This window comes from Brassica rapa, unplaced genomic scaffold, assembly GCF_000309985.2.
Source record: "Brassica rapa cultivar Chiifu-401-42 unplaced genomic scaffold, CAAS_Brap_v3.01 Scaffold0697, whole genome shotgun sequence".
In the NCBI taxonomy this organism is placed as follows: Eukaryota; Viridiplantae; Streptophyta; class Magnoliopsida; order Brassicales; family Brassicaceae; genus Brassica; species Brassica rapa.
In genome coordinates this window covers 8908-17814 of record NW_022610637.1, presented here as the reverse complement: position 1 = coordinate 17814, position 8907 = coordinate 8908, and positions in this window count along the sequence as shown.

Below are 8907 nucleotides of genomic sequence, written 5' to 3'. Positions count from 1 at the left end.
CCTGGAATTGAGATGCGCGAGTCTTCATCACCTCGACGATTTCTCTTTTGCCTTTCCTCTCCGCTTTACGAACAGCCCGCGCATGGTCACGAGTAAGTTGCGCCTCTCGCTCCAGCATCTCGCCTTGCACGCGAGCGAGATCCCGCTCCGCTTTCTCCGCTTTAAAGCGGTAGACCATGGCTTCTCTATGGCCCGCCTCAATGGCCGAGCCCGGCAGGCTCAGGCCCTGCAAAATCGATTGACATGTTATAAACATATATACACAGGACAATCACCAGGAAATCCTCAAAAACTAACCCCATTGATGATGCGAGATCCCTCTGCAATGACTCTCGGCCTCGCCGATTCTTTCGTAGGAGGAGGAGCATCGAAACCCGGTGGCAGTCCAGCAAAGAAGTCATCGAAATCCGGAACAGGGGCCTCGCTCGAACCGCTCCCATTGCCGTAAGAAAGGTTCGGATCCCATCCTGGAAGCATAGAGTCATCCATCGAAAACTCTATGTCGCCAAGATCGACAACTTTTCCCTTCCAAGAACTCGACTCCGGCACAGCCGTTAGAGCTTCGACGGGATTCTGGTCGTCAGGTTCGGAGTCGCTTCCCGTGTCCGCATCCAAATCAGGACCAGGTTGCACGAAACTCAGTGCCTTCCGAACCCTCTTCGGCGTAAAAGAAGTTCAGAAGAAGGGACCATTCCTGAGAAGATCCCTCACCGAAATGATGTCCTCGGGGAACAGAGCAAAAGGGTTGATGAAGGGACGATCATTCGGCAACCTCCGGAACAGTGGAATGCAACTCTCTTCGACGGATGCAGCGTCTATACGAACGAAGAAAAAGAACTTCTTCCACGAGTTGAAGTTCGAAATAAACTTCTTAACCACTGACATAAATTTCCGAAGGACCAACCTATGCTTATCCGTATCTCTGACAAGTTGAAGCCTCAAAAGCGCTTCATAATGATCGACGGAAAGGGAAAGGCCATGCTCATAGCTTAGGATGAGGATCCTAATAAGATGCTGAATGGCAAGGGGAGTCAACTGACAAATCGCAACTTCGAAACGATCCAACACTCGGACGAGAATTTCGGGTATGGGGAACCATAGGCGACAACGCACTACGAACGCCTCATAGCAAGTAAAGTAACCCTCCGGGGGGCTGTTAGCACATTCCCCGCGGCAGATAACCCGGAACTCCACAGCATCCGGGATATGGTAGAACGATCGCATCATCGCGAGAAACTCGTCGGTAGTCTTACTTGCATCCTCTTCCTCGACTCCACGATGGACCAGGACCGGGAACGGCTTCTCCTTGGGAGGGGCCAATGAGCCATAATGAGCAACCCACCATGCCTCGTTCTCGGCAGGATGCACCGAGTGAGGCACGAACTCCATCTTCGGAACGACGAGCTCTTCATAAGGACTCGTGGACGAAGACCCTTTTTTCGCAATCTTTTTCTTGCTCGACATCTTTACACTTTTCTTGAGAGAATAGAGGAAAAGGGTGGGGAGAAAGACAGAAAGTTTTTTTTTTTTTTTTAAGAAAGATTTTAGAGAAAGACAAGAAAGTGAAAAAATTATGGAACAAGTTACCTCCCTTCTTATAAGACATAAGTATTTACTATTCAAGCTCGGACTTTCGGATATTAATTCCATCCATCACGCCTAACTTGCCAAACATGCCTAACCGCACGCTAGGATCCTACGATGCATGATTCTAACGGGCTGGGGGGCTAACTGTTGGGGTCAAAAACGGTTACGACGGAATTACCACCCGAAAATCCTCGGAGATCGTATTTCCGAAAGAGATAGTAAAAGAAGAGATGTAATTTTCGTAAAAATAACCAATACGAAGTTTTTACGAAAAAGTATCCTTTGGGATTCAAACCGAACAAACCAAGCTCGGTCACCATGTATACACGCCGTCCGATCGCTACGCAGCAACCAAACCTGAGCCAAAGCTCGGTCGCTACGTAGCAACCGAGCGACCGTCCCGCTCAGTTGCTACGTAGCGACCGAGCTCGAGTCAAAGCTCGATGGCTACGTAGCGACCGAGCGATCGTTCCGCTCGGTCGCTCCGTAGCGACAGAGCTCGGCCAAGCTCGGTCGCTACGTAGCGACCGAGCGATCGTCCCGCTCGGTTGCTATGTAGCGACCGAGCGATCGTCCCACTCGGTCGCTACGTAGCGACCGAGCGATAGTCCCGCCCGGTCGCTACGTAGCGACCGAGCACTCGTCTCGCTCGGTCGCTACGTAGCGACCGGGCTCGAGCCAAAGTTCGGTCGCTGTGTAGCGATTGAACCTTTCCGAACATCGATACGATACCAATCCTTGCATTCTCGTCAGACCTTCGAATGCTATCTCCCGAAGACCGTAGCATGCTCAGTCCATGTTTCCCGCTATTCTAATTCATCGATCAAACTTCGCGGATTAGAAACCGCGGAAAACTCGTAGTAAACGTGTCGAGTCAGAAGACGGCCCAAAGGGACCTAAAACACGACTCGAGGCCCATCCTACGATTTTTCCTAACCAAAGCCCGTGAACCGCAGCATGGGTCACGCTTGGCCCACGAGGAAGGATAAATGTCAAGTTTCCGCGGATAAATACGAAAGTTTTGAAGATAATTGTGAAGATCGGGAAAATGGAATATCTCCATTTTTATGCTATGACCGCTTAAGGGTAGAAGATTAAAAGCGTAAACCGACCTTTGAGCTAGTATATAAGGAGTCCTAGGCGAGGAGCAGGGGAGAACTTTTTTCAGAGCAAACTTAGCACTTAGAGCAATTTAGGCAATTTTCCGTTTTTGTTATTTCGAGCTGTGACTCAATTAGGTTTAGCCGTCTTAGGGTTGCTAGAACTAGGAATCTCGCCGACAGCTCTCGAGCCCAGGCTTATACCTTGTTGTAACGCTCATACGCAGATTCGGAATAAAGATCTACTTTGCTCTCTTTTCGATTTCTTATTTTTATCGTTGTTATTCTCGTGTTCTGATTGCTTGACATGTGGTAATTAACAGATATCCGGGTCCTCTGGGAAATTAGGGTTTTCCTAGTTTGCTTATTTAAACGGAAATCGATAGTGTGAATTTCGGTTCCCACATCAATAACAACACATGTGGCCGAACAATAACGTAATAATAAATTGCAATCTAAATGTGGAGTACTCAATGTGTGATTTACTTCAATTTAGCATAACTTTGTAACTGGGACAGTATTTATTTGTTCAGGTTTTATTACGCTACACAGTTATACCAAAGTTTACAATTACACTAAGTCATATAAAGGTTTCGGAAGTTAAGGCAAAATAGATCCGAATTTATGGATCGGGTCTGGATGGTCAGCGAAATGGCCCTGGTTGGGTTGTAATTATGTAAGTTTCTGTTGGCTCTGTGGTCTTTTAATAAATTTTCTGATTTAATTCAATATATATTAAATTCCAAATCCGGTCAGTTTCGGGCAGGAGTATCTCAGATCATTTTTTTCGGGCAGGAGCACCTGAGCGTTTACTTCTAGATAGATGATGAATGAATTATGAATGAGTATGCATGATTGCATATTGAATATGGTTGATTAATTAAGAATTAATCATGAATTCATTAAGGGATAATCATTGATTAATTAAGGATTAATCATGGATTAATTAAGGAGTAATTATGGTTGATTGATTAAGTATTATCTCTTGATCTATATTTATATATGAAGTATTTATCTAGTTTAAATACTTAAGAATTAATAAGAATAATTCTTTGAGGTTATCCCGGGCCTTAGTACTTGTTCTCATGTACTAATATATAAGTATTCTATTAATAAGTGTGAATCATGTGAAATCTTATTGTATACTCACTCTCCTGAAAGTCCTGCATTGCCGTGAATTGGTCATGCGATATGGATCAAGGTCATGAAGACACGATGATGGGGTCCGACCCTGGAGGCCGTGTAACTGCATGCAGCGTTAGATGTTCTATCTTGGAATATCTGATGGAGATGATGGTTATATTTATTCCCCGTTAGGCTCGGTTAGCCTTGGTGGTTTTCCGGGTTTAGCATATATATATTAAGAGTGAGTGATTGGCGGGTATCGTGGAGGTGATGTTTAAGATAGATTCACATGGATGAATTGAGAGGCCTTATAATTATATTAATTATGGAATAAAATTCCACTGCATTCAAATGGATGGCCTTATAATTATATTAATTATGGAATAAAATTCCACTGCATTCAAATGGTGTCGCTTGCTCGGGATACTATTGATATGTGTTTGGGTGTGGGATTAGACTCACTGAGTAAACTAGTTACTCATGACTCATTTGATATGCAGGTAACCAGTAGGTGGGAGACCTTTACTCTAGGGCGGGAAGGAACGGCATTAGCCAGCGGTAGTTTTATTATCCTTGCAGTCGTTTTGATATACTTTATGTATAAGGTTTGTTGACCGAAAACACGAGGTTAATCTATAAGATTTTGTAAGATTCTTTTAAATGAATAAGCATATAGTGTATAAATAATGTTTTTAAAGTACGGGTTCCGAATGATATTAGTCCTTGTCCGGACGAACCAAGTATTGGGTATTACCCTTAAGGTTGTAAAACCTCGGGTTGTACCTAATAGGATATGTGTACTTAGGCGGTTGGCCTAAGGTACCTGGATTTATTTTGGAAACTTCGGGTTAGTCGTTTATGTACACATTGTGGCTTCTCGGTTTGGTTTCAGTTACGAGTGATCGGCTGTGCATGTTCTTGTTTAATTGTTGCATGGCTGGTCGAGTCAACTTATACTTCGACCAGATCGGGGGTGTCACATCCGTGGCTGTCCATCAGTACACATATCAGCACGTTGGTCCTTGGACTCAGCACGCTGACCTTTCATGTGGACTGTTCGGGCGATTTTGGCCCACGTGGGCTGTCTGTTCAGTACACACAGGACGTCTGTGGGTGTCCGTCAGCACACACAGGACGTCCGTGGCTGTCCATTAGTACACATATCAGCACGTTGGTCCTTTGACTCAGCACGCTGGCCCTTCCCGTGGACTGTTTGGGTGATTTTGGCCCATGTGGGCTGTATGTTCAGTACACACAGGACGTCCGTGGGTGTCCGTCAGCACACACTGGACGTCCGTGTGTGTCCGTCAGCACACACAGAACGTTCGTGTGTGTCCGTCAGCACAAAAAGGACGTCCGTGGCTGTCCGTGTGTGTATGTGTGTGTCCGTCAGCACACACTAGACGTCTGTGGCTGTCCATCAGTACACATATCAGCACGTTGGTCCTTGGACTCAGCACGCTGGCCCTTCCCGTGGACTGTTTGGGTGATTTTGGCCCACGTGGGCTGTTTGTTCAGTACACACATGACGTCCGTGGGTGTCCGCCAGCACACACAGAACGTCCGTGGCTATCTGCGGCTGTCCGTCAGCACACTCATGACGTCCGTGGCTGTCTGTGTGTGTCTGTGTGTGTCCGTCAGCACACACAAGACGTCTGTGGGTGTCCGTCAGCACAAACTGGACGTCCGTGTGTGTCCGTCAGCACACACAGGACGTCTGTGGCTGTCCGTGTGTGTTCGTGTGTGGGAGTCAGCTCATCTCAGCTAGACGGACTGTTCGGGTTTTAGGCCGATGGTCCGGGTCAGTGGCGGGCTGTGAGGTCCGGCCATGAGGCCATTGGGCTGTTGGGTCCTTGGACAAGGCCGTGCGCTAAGTCCAGGAGTCTTGGGGCGTGGGTTGGGCTTATGACCTACCCCAAACCCAATCAGAAAGGGCGAAAGGATGCAAGTGGCCGAAAGGGGACAACCCAGGCCCGGGTCTGACCCCAAACATACGATACAATAGAATGGGGCCTATTATTTATGTCAAATTTCTAGGGCCTATTTTTTCATTGTTGTTACTTAGTAATATAACAAATGTGTTATGTGTATATTCTCGATAATAATAAAGTGGTGGGACATCACTAAAATACAAAGACAATTAAGTTTTATATATCTTTTAAATACAAAGTGGTGGGACATCACCCTTGGCCGATGGTGCCCATTCGCTAACAAGTCGTGCCTGTTCGTGGGGCAAGACTTACCCCTCGTTTTCTATAAATATGGGGTCTCTCCTGTTGATTTCATTATCCAATTCCAGAGTAAAATTCTCAGAGAAAAACGTAGAGAGAGAGAGAGAGTCCCGGACAAGAGATCGGCCGGAAAAGGGCTGGTCGTGGTGGTTTTGTGTCTCCGGCAAGGAGAATGGTTTAGGAGAGAGGAGGCCGTGTGGTTATGAATACCCAATGCATAGAGAAAGGTCTGGAGAAGGACTCCAAAGCCGTGGTTCAGTCAGATAGGGTCAGTGGGGTAACCACCGACTCATCGGCTAAGACAATCGGACAGTCCGAACCGGTCTAGCCATGGGCGTTTGGATTGTGTCCTATTCTTCTCATTCTTTTCATCCAATTCTTCTTCTACTCCTTCTGTACATAGGCGTGGCCTTGTTGATGTGTTGGGATTGGTTATAACCGTGGTTCTGGTTGAGTAATGCGGTCGCGGTCCATAACCGACGAGTTAGGCGCGCGCATGGGCTAAACCGGCCTCAGGTGATCCGATTGGATAGGGGCGGTTCTGTTCTGTTCTGAACGGTTGCAACCCTTCCCTGAACAGTCACAATGGTTCATGACTTGTGTAGGTTAAGGCGTGGTCCTTTGGCCATAGGCCGGACACACGTACGGACCAGACAGTCCCTACGGACGGTTAGGTCGAACGGTTGGAGCATCTGAATGGGTGCGAGATGCCAAGGGTCATGAGTTGCCAAGAGGCATGAATGTCCAAAGGGTACTAGTTCCCAAAGGGTGTTTGTTCCAAACGGTGCCATTGGTTCAAGGCTTAGGCCGAACCAAGTGGACAGTCCGCGGCTGCATAGTCGAACGGACGGACGGTTAGTTTAACCGGAGTGTTGTGTCGCAAGGTCTGATCGGTTGCAAGGCAATCCGGTTTGGGCTTGGGCCTTACTCGGTGGTATAGATCCAGGCTTTGGGTTGGATCAGGTAAGAAGGACCGTGAGCCTTTGGGCCGGACTTATAACTTGCCGATCGCACCTAGATCTTAACCAGACGGTTAGACGGGACAATGGACGATCCGGCTGTGGTTGGATGGTTCTAGCCGCAAAGGCTAAGTGGGATATCTTACAATCAACCTCGGGTTGGTGAGTAGGATAGGCGCCATATGCCTTATGTAGGGGGTACACCCACATGATGGCAATGGAAGGCCAGTTATATCAGTACATGCTAAGTGGACGATGGCTTATCAAGTCTAGTGGTCGGATCATGTTTCATGACAATGGTTCGATGGCCGAACACTAGTATGGATAGTCACGATGCTGGAGTAAGAGTATTGATGTGATGCTTCTAGATATCAACCTTGGTGTTGATAGCTTCGAGATTGGCTAAGAGTCATGACGAAGTGTGTGGCTAGTACTATGTGTCGTAGACCATAGATACTGAGCCTAAGTGTGATTGTTCAAGGAAGGCCGTGTAAGATCTGATCATGGTTGAGTATGGACGACCTGACCTCTGAATGATGGTTCAAGGTGTCGGTCCTAACCTGATTACTGAATGCATCGGTTGGTATGAACAAATCATATATGTTGTCTGGGTTAAGTCCCAAGGCCGGTCAGGCCAGATGATGACTCATCAGTTCCAAGTCATGTGAGGATGGTTTGTTGATTGACTTAGGATCTAATGAGCTTTGTCAGTCCAGAAGATGGACTTGGTACTATTGCCTATAAGGCAAAAGGATTTTGGATTGTGCATGAGCCGAGAAAGGCCAGATGCAAACCCTTATCCTTTCAAAGACTTCTCAAAGGTTACTTATGTCTGTGGGGATGGTTGGTTGAATGACTAAGTACCTAGGGGAGCTGTTTGACGCAGGAGTCAAGATAAGGACCATAAGTAAGATCATTGAGTGATCATGGTCCAGCTGTTAAGCAAGAGCAATTCGAGTCAATGGAGGACCGATGAGCTAATAAGCTCCATAGATGTGGCAAAGGTATGATCTAGCATTTACTTATGTAGATCTAGATAGAATGGTTTAGGGGAATGGAACCTCAGAATCGTATGGCTTGGTTTGGGTTTAGGATTGACCTTTAAGCTAATTGGTAGTTGAGTAAACTGACCAAGGCTAAGGTGACTCGACCAGACAAGTGTTAGATTGGTTTTAGACCAATGATTAACTAGAGAATATTCCGCTGCGTATCTGTTGAAAGGATCTAGGCTATTAATGACTAGGTAAGTCTTTAGCTAAGGTCTAAGTAAGCCCTCGCCTTTAGGCGATATTATAAATAATGGGCAGAAATTAAGAGGTTCAGTCATGAAGTGGACCGGGCGACATGAGGCATCGACCGCGGCCTAGGCGGCCGGGATCGGGTCTTACATCCGTGGCTGTCCGTGTGTGTCCGTCAGCACACACAGGACGTCCGTGGCTGTCCATAAGTACACATATCAGCACGTTGGTCCTTGGACTCAGCACGCTGGCCCTTCCCGTGGACTGTTTGGGTGATTTTGGCCCACGTGGGCTGTTTGTTCAGTACACACAGGACGTCTGTGGGTGTCCGCCAGCACACACAGGTCTTCTGTGGCCGTCTGTGGCTGTCTGTCTGCACATATAAGACGTCTGTGGCTGTCCGTGTGTGTCCGTCAGCACACACAGAACGTCCGTGGGTGTCCGTCAGCACAAACAGGACGTCCGTGTGTGTCTGTCAGCACACACAGGACGTATGTGGCTGTGTGTGTGTGTCTATGTGTGTCCGTGTGTGTCTGTGTGTGTCCGTGTGTGTCCGTGTGTGTCCGTGTGTGTCCGCGTGTGTCCGTCAGCACACACAGGACGTCCGTGGCTGTCCATCAGTACACATATCAGCATGTTGGTTCTTGGACTCAGCATGCTGGCCCTT